The following is a 9,359-nucleotide window of genomic DNA, read 5'->3' as shown; positions in this document are numbered from 1 at the left end:
CCTTTAAGCTCAGTTGTGAGCCGATTCTAGACATCTTCTCTAGCTCAACATGTGTCTTCCTGAATACCATCATCTTGATCCACCTATTGTATTTGTTATTTGGTAACAGGCTCGTCATTCTCAACCTCAGTAGCTCCTACGGGGGTAAATGATTTTTTCTTTGACTCATTCAACATTTGCACCGTGCATCATCGAGATACGGCCTGGTCAGACTTAATCTCTCCGACTCCTCATTCTAAGATGCAGAATCAGATTTTCTGGTACTCGATGGAGGTTACGGCGTTCAATTTCACTAACCAGGGCCTTCCCAGAATCCTGTTATAAGGAGATAGGTCACTAACTACGTCTACTTTGAGACTACTGGTAGTGTTCTTACATCGAGTGTTATGTTGCCAATAGCAATCGAGATGTATCCATTAAATTCGGTGAGTACCTCTATTCAGCATGTTATCATGTTTTCTAAGCCCATCTTCGTGTTTTCTAGGCCCATCTTCTGAATAACAGATAGCTGAAGTAGCTTTATTATGTGTTGTCCACCATCACTATGTCGGCTATAACGTGTCCCAGTTGAGCAAACATTATCATAGCATCGTCATGTGGAAAGTCAACTCCCTCAACATCCTGCTCGATGAAACTAACAATGGGTCCAGGTTTGGCATAGGCTACTTAAACCTAGGAGATTGCTATAGACTGCTGGATCATTCTCTTGCCAGAGACCAGTCTCTGCATTTGGCCCCTGCCTTCTTCGGTTGTTGGACTACTTCTTGTCTACGTTCTTATGGGCTACCTCAAACTTTTTCTGAGGCTGTTCAGGTGCCTTGATTGCTCATTAGGCCTCATCCTAAGGCGCATGCTTATCCATTCTCCAAATAGAGGATGATCTGTTATGAGTCTTTTTTGGAAGGCTGTACTAGCAATCGAGTCGTTGCAACCGACTATCTTCGCCTTCTCCACCTTAAACCTCTTGACATTGTTCCAGGGCGACTCATTTGCATTCTTCTTGATGTTGAAGAGATGATCGGACTACTTCTTGATCCAGCGGTATAATGAGTACTCCTTAGTGAAAACTCCGGAAAGCTCATCAAAACTCCAGATGAACTGTAGAGGCAGGGTATGGAACCAATCCTGCAGCTCGTCCTGCAAAGTAGTGGTGAATATCCTACACATTAAGGCATCATTGGCCCCGTAGAGGATCATCGCTACGGTAGTGCTTCAAGTGCCTTTCTGGATCTCCATCTCCCTTGAATAGGGTGAAATATGGCGTATTGAACTTACACTTACGCGGAGGTTCCGTTTACTTGATCTCGTCCATAAAAGCTAATTTGGCCATTTGTGCCACGTCCCTACGAAGGGCTTCATCTGTCGTCTCAATGCGATGGAATCTGCATAATTGCTCAGTTAGGAAACTCTCTACTTCTTCTTGAATTTACCTCTGTCGTGGCAGCGGGGCTTCCGGCTGGCCCTAGAAACATGTTGGTCTCAATTGCTCTTCCCTGTGCTCAGCTAGTCAATATCGTGCCTACTATGCATGTAGTGGTTCCTGGATTACTCGTAGGCTGCCAGTTGAACTTGAGCCAGATTATGTGATTGTTTATCTCCGTCCACCGTGTTACCTACTCTGATGTAAGGTGAAGGATGCTCTTTACAGGCCTAATCGTATATGAACACTTTGCTTGGAAGGTTGTCCATGTTGATTATCGAAATATAGCCCTAACTATAAATTTATGCTTATATGAGATCCTAATTGATAGTGCACGCTTATCCACGCGCTAAGATGAGAGTCTACGCTATCTCGGAGGCCCAGGCGAGAGTGGACATTACCAAAACGCTCGGTTCATAGCTGGTTGAGGGGTTCTTGCTGGGACACCATTTGAAAGAAACGTCATCGCCTGTCCTTGTCCTACTTTTGTACACTTCGTCTGGGCACACTACATTTTGGTGCGCTGCAAGAGCTGACTCCCCAAGGTAGTCTATTGTGTGAGGGTGCTTGTTAGTTCGACGACCTATCGGGATATGTCTTGTTCATTATTTGGAGTGGAAGAGTTATGACGGTAAACGTTTGCTTGAGTTATGGAAGTGTAATAGACTCCGAGCAAGGCTTGAGCTAGGATAAGTTAGATTTATAGTAAGGTGGGGTGAAAATACCTTTGGTTCTCGGCTTTGGGATCTGGATCTGGCCTGGTTTAACTAGTTTGGGACTATGTTGGAACATCTAAAGGGTTGCGGGAGCAGGTCGGGCACATAGGCACTGGGCTACCTCAGTTGGCGTGGCTTGGGCTGCCACAGTCTGGGAAACTCGCGTCCAAGTGAAAGTGGCAGGCCCTAAAGGTTGTCGCCGAAGACGAGTAACTGCTTATGTGTGCACTTGCTAGCTGCTTATGTCATGGGCCTCATGCCCTAGGGTTTCCTTGCGTTAAGTGGAGGCTGCCTTGTGGGCCACTATATCGGCGATTGTTGCTGCTGGCATGGCCACGGTACCTCGTTGTAGCAAAGGTGCAGTCTTTGCCGTGGTAAGCCTCGATAATCGATGGCATGGAGCCACATCGTGATCTCCATCGGTTGGTCCATGTCTTTCAACTTAGGAGGTTTCATTGGTTGTAGTTTCTAAATTTCCTACCATCATAGTTATGGATCTACGAACGAATAAAGTAAAAAACGAGAGTCTTCTTCGAGTCTTCATATCATAACTCCTAATGAAAACACCAATTTGTGGATACAAATTTCCGCCTTCATTTGATTGACAAATTTTCACTTGTAAAATAATAACATCTAAGATTAAGGCCAAAAGCCTCACGCACCCACGATAAATAGGGGGCTTTGGTCGAAGAATCTTAGATGTCAAAATTAGAATTCTAAGAAGAATGTGTTTGAGTGTTTGTGGGAAGTAAAAAACCTCTTTAGGGGTAGCTAAAGCTTACTGAATTTTGGAGATAAATGGAGTAGTTATATGAGAAGAGGAGTATGGGCCAGCCCTTTAGGGTTTAGGGGTGGCCAGCCCTAAGTGGTATTTTTGGGTTGAATATTTTAAGATATTTGTGTAAATAAATATCTTAGAATAATTAGGTAAACATCCTAAATAAAAGAATTAGGATAATTTACTTGAAAAAGGTATTTTCTGATTAGGAATGTACTTATGATAAGAATAAGGAATTATTCTATCATAAATACTTTTGACTTTTCCTACGGGTAGGGCTGCCTTGGGCAGTTGTTGATCTCTGCGTACTCTACTTGAGCTACACATGGTGAAGGAGACTACTCCTTGCTCATTTAATAGGGACATTCTTGTCTTTCTTGGGAAATAATCCACATGTCAGCTCCATATTTTTTGAGATTATTTGTGGCTCCACAATGCATGTTATAAAAACAAAACCTACATAAAAGCTTTAAACAAAGACCAATTTTCAATTTATGCATAATATTTGATAAGGAATCTCAAGTGAAGATTCAAAATACAAATTTGATTTAATAACATAATCAAATTAAAAACACAAAATGAACGTAATACAAATAATTTAAAACGTACTAGTTTTAGAATGTTTCTCCTCAAATTGTTCATCCATGGTGATTGAAGCGAGAAGAAGAAGGGGAAAAGAGAAGGAGAAGGAAAGAATGAGGAGATGAGAAGGAAAGGGGGAAGGAATGTAGCGGGAAGGAGAAGAAACTAGGGATGGGAGAAGGCAGCGATGCAAGGAAGAGAAAGGGGTTTTATTATGTAGGATTGGTTAAAACCAACAAGAATCTTTTTCTGTAAAAATATATAAAAAATTTATCCAATACACTTTTGTACTGCCATCGGATATAACCGACAACACGCTTTTTCATGTAAAGAATGGACGGAAATATCCCGCCCAAAATTCCCTCCCAAAATTTCTTCACGATTTAAAAAACAAAATAATTGTTTGATTTAATAAATAATCTCTATTAATTAATAAAATCATCTTTGTCAACGAAAAAAATGATGAAAAGACAACTTAGTCTTCTATCACACAAAAAAATGATGGGCAATAATGTAATTTCACCGGTCCAAATTTTATTGTTTTTTATTGAAGCCTCACCTACGGATGATGTTAAAATATCTCTAATATTTAAAATTAAAAAATAAAATAAAAAAAATAAAAAATAAAAAAACCAAAAACAAAAACCTCCCACTCCCCCTCCCCACGTTCTCTCTATCTCTCCCTCTCTCCTCATTTTCTAAAAAAAATATGTTCATACACACAAAGTGTGCAGGTAAATGCTAGTATGTATTAAATAGAATACGTTTTTAACAAAGAAATAAATAATTATTTGGTTTAATAGATAATACGTATTTAAATAGATAATAGCCCATGTAAATATGTGATAAAGAAATAAAAAGATAATTGTACAATGAAATGTCATCACACAACCGAAATATTGCCTAATCTCTACTTCAAAAACATAAATAAAAATTTACCACAAATTATTTTTCCCACTTCAAAATTTAGGCACAAATTTAACAGAGATATGCATCCTATGAAACTAGTTTCAACGATCCAACCATCAAACTTGTTTGTATATACTACAAAATCACATACGTAAAAAATTGCAAAAAAAATTAAAAATTTAGAGATTAGGTAGCGGAACAAAAAATCACAATTTAACAGTTATTTTAGCTCCGATTTTGATGATTTTTTACAGCTACGCTCCTCGACCCTGTAAGAATACAATGAATCAATTCAATCTTAATTTAAAATATTACACTAGTGGATACCACAAAATCTTATGTTGTACTTAATTTAAAATATTACACTAGTAGATACCACAATGACTACTTTTTGCTTCTGCAGCAAACTCCTCCTTTATACACTTTCTCGGACTCAACATTCCAATCACAGGTCTACTTGCACTCGGCAGTTCCTATCTAACATCCATAAACTTCTCAACACCCTCATTTGGATTCTCGCAGTTAGTGGCATCTACTTTCCCATCCCTAACCACTACATCCTGACCCCAAAGATTCATTAACAATAAATCATCATTTATCAATAATCTAAACAAATCATCAGATTGTGCCCAATAGTTTAAATCAATCTCTAAAGCAGCATCCAAAACCTGGACATTATTATCAACTAGAGTAGGCTTATAACAATCAACATCGAAAGGCAAAGGAGATAAGAATGAATCCGAGTTTCCCCAACAAGCAGTACTTATATTAGGAATAGAAAAGTTAGTAAAAGGTTCGCTTACACAGAGGCCTCAGAGTCCTTATCAGAAGTCACCCTTCACTTTTGCACAAGATCAGCTTTTGGTACCCATTGCTTGTGGCCTCTTACCACATCGTGATAGACACTTCCATTCCTAGCTTCCGATACACTCTTTTTTCTATTCACCTTCTGCTTCCACTTTGGAATCACCGCAGTCTAACCCTCCTGATTTTCACCCTCTACACCAGTCTCCAGAGCCTCCTCACCACCACCTCCAGCTTCCTCAAAACCCACCTCCTCATCAACACTAACCGGTTGAAGAAAAACAAAGCATAGAATCTTCCTCAATATCGCCCAAAGTCTCCTTGTCAACATGGTTATTCTCAAACAAAACCCTTGGTTCATCATCAAATAATCTGGTTATGAGAAACCACCTCACATCAGCATTCAATTCAGGAGGTGGTACGTTTTTTGTACGAATATTTGGGTACAGAAAATTCAAGGGCATTCAAGTATGCACTGTACCAGTCACCAGATGAATGAGAAGGTTACAGACAATATATTTTATAAAAACTTTAGTATATGAATTTAAATTGAAGACTCCATATCAAAAACATCGGTTTTATTTATTTCGGACTTACATTTTGATTTAAAAAGAGTACATAAAAAACATTAGTTATGCTTCTATAGAAGGAGAAGAAGCTGGCGAGATATCAACACAAAACTCCCAAATTTGCGCACTCCTGATGACAAGAGGTCCCGCAAAAGATTTATGCACTAATGCTTTGTGGCATGGTTCACCGATTGATACAAGTTGAGAGCAACAACCCTCGGTGAGATGCCAATCCTCAGTTATAGCATAATATATTTCTCTTCCACACTCGACTGTAATTCTTTTTTCGCAATCTTCTGTATATTTTTGAACTGCCGAGGTGGGTGATATATTTGCACGTCCAGGTAAAACTAGCATAGCTGCAGCCACGAAAATCAAGATTGCGGCACAAGTTTGATAACTGTTCAACCTTGCCATATTTTTTTCAACTTTATGTTTCTTTTTTGGTTGCAAATGATGATGCCGAGGATGGTAAAGAACAAATAACAGGATTGTCCTTTTATAGGCCAAGTGTTATTAATGACATGAAACGTAATTACAATAGGGTAACATAACTTGCACCATAACACTAAACTGAACCTTAAATTAATTCGAATATATATTTTCTTTTAAACTTTAATGGTTGTGTAACTGGCGTTGTTGCATTCAGTCAATTTTATTAAGAGTAAGAGTTAAGTATTAAACGGTACACGCCAATACGGGTGTGTTTGAGAGAGGCTAGAACAAGTTTACTTTTATTTTGTTTTTTATTTTTAAATAAGACCTGCTATGCTTAAATAGGTGTGAGGGTGGCGTAAAAATATATTATAAACATTTTAAGTGCTTTTTCAGAATTCGTTGTATTTTTACTAAGAATTGGTTCCGAAATTATTTTCTTCGAAAGTGTTTTGTGTTATTATAAAAGAACGTGTCGTGTCTTAAGTTCAAATCTCGTAGATAGATGGAAATTAAGAAAATTCCTCTTACTCTTAGTGTAGTCATATTTTTGTACATATAAGGAAAAAAGTGAGCACAAAATTAGGCTAAAAATTCAAGCTTCTCAAGCATAAGGCATTCACAGATAATGTTTTACTGCAGTAATGAAAATTAACAATGCATATGCACTTTGTGCGGGTTTGATCCCGATTGATCATCTTCTCTTTTTAACATTTAATAATTTAACCCAATAACACTATCATTTGTAAAAATAAAAAATTAGGCATTCGCAAGTTGGAGCCCAATGACTGTGGACTCGTTTGTCAATGGAAAAGCTCAATGAGAATGGAGTCATTTGCCATAACAAATAATGCCCAATAATGAACATGGACCAAATAAAGCTTGAAAAACATGACCAAAACAAGTCCGATCATTAATAACACATTTTTTGAAAAGAGGATGGGGAGAATGTTCAAATTTGTTATATATTGAACATTTCTTTATTGGGGAGACTCTTCAAAAGGGGTAGTTCATATTGAAATAGGATAACATAATATGTTATATATTGAATACAACAATATTATATGCATTAAGGGGTGGAGATTTGGGTTATAACACATAATGGATCAATTACAATAATTTGGTATCACAAACTCAATTTACAAGACTTGAACCTAAAACCTCTCACTTATAAGTGAAAAAAATTATCACTAGACCGTGGTAACAAAGGACAAATGGTGATATAATATGTTACACTCAAATTATTTAACAAGATAACATTTCCCTTGATGGTGCAAGGAAGGTGATGTGTGGGGACAAAAATAATCAAGAAAATTATGGAGGTGACACGTGAACTTTTGAGTGAGAAGGACAAAGTTACCCTCGAGACACACTAAGATTCTCATGTTCATGCAACGGACAATAATGACTCAATCAAATAAGAGTCAAAGGTGATCAAAATGATATTTATTCAAATATCTATAATCACTCCTCATCAAATGCTTATTCAAAAGGTAACTCCCAAAATCCTATTTAATTTGAGATTAATTACCATGTTAATTGCAAGATATTATTTCACATAATATCTTGCAATTATTCTTCAATTACCACCATATATGGCCGGCCATTCCCCTATGAATAACCATATTATCCTACTAAAAATTTAAGCCATTTGCTACTCACAAACTCCTAAACACATTTTTTTTTCTTCAGAATTCTAACGTTGGCATCAGAGATTTTTCGACCAAAGTCCCCTATTCATCATGGGCGCGTGAGTCTTTTGGCCTTAATCTTAGGCGTTATTATTTTGTAGATGCATTTTCGTCAAATGAGAAGATGGCGGAAATTTGCATTCACAAATTGGTGCTTTCATTGAGAGTTTGATTCACACGCTCGAAGAAGACTCTTGCATTCAAAGTTTCGCATTTCTCGTTTGTTCGTAAATTTTTTGTACTTTCTTATTCCTATAATTTTTTAATTCTTTGAATAGAGGTAAGGAAAAAAAATACAATGACAGGAAATTCAGAAACCACGATGAACGGAACTTCATACGTTCAAAGATCTAGATCGAATGATGAAGGAAGAGACGTAGCCCTACCATGATGATCCACAAGGCTCAACACGATGGCAAGATGAGCAACTTTGCCACCACGGAACACACCCACCATGGCAGCCACGGAGACCACCATGGTAGTGGGGAGTAGGTTAGCTCTATGTTAGCAAACCCATAAAAAACAGGGAGCAACTGCGCTAGCAGCCTAAGAGGCAACCCAAGCAACCCATGCCACAAGGCAGCTGAGCTAGGCTCGTCACAAGCTGGCCCAAGCCGTTACCCTAGCAATCCTGTAGACCCAAGCCGATGCCCCAACAACACAAATTTAACATGCTCTAAGTGGCACACCACGTCTCACAATTGGCTCGGCCCACTTGGCGATCCTAACCATTTCAAGATCGGTTCAACCGTCTCGACTTTAGATTTCTGGACCAACGATTGAACTAAGGAATTTTCACCCTAAGTTTTTTGCGAATTTGACCTATCTCGACTCAAATTTTACACCCAGAGTCCACTACACTCTTACCATTTATAAAGAAACCTACCATCTAAGCCATTTCATCCCGCATAGTGAACAACACTTGTCCCGACAAGTCATAGAGTTAACAAGCGCCTTCGCGCAGCAAACGACTTTGGTGAATCAGCTTTGGCAGCCTACCGAGATGCAGTGTGCCCTAGACAAGGTGTCCCGAAGCAGGACAAGGGCAAACAATGAACATCTCTAGCAGTGTCCTGACAAGTAGTCCCTCAACCAGCCACAAACCGAGCGTTCTGGCAGTTTACACTCCCGCCTGGGTCCTCGGGATAACATATATTCTTATCTTAAAGTGCGAAAGAGTGTGCACTCCCAATCAAGCCTATGACGAGTATACGTTCACAGTTGAGGCCATACTCCAATTATCAACATGGATAACCTTCTAAGCGAAATGTTTATTCACAGCTAGGCCCGTAAGGAGCATTCTCCACCTTACATCGAAGTAGGTAGCACGACAGACGGAGAGAATCAGTTACTCAATCCGGCTCAAGTTCAATAGGCAGCTTATGAGCAACCCGCTCACTTGCCAAGAACATGCCACATGCACCACAGTTATGGCATTGACGAGTCGAGCATATG

This window comes from Pyrus communis, chromosome 10 (genome assembly GCF_963583255.1).
Source record: "Pyrus communis chromosome 10, drPyrComm1.1, whole genome shotgun sequence".
NCBI lineage: Eukaryota > Viridiplantae > Streptophyta > Magnoliopsida > Rosales > Rosaceae > Pyrus > Pyrus communis.
This window is presented reverse-complemented; position numbering follows the sequence as displayed.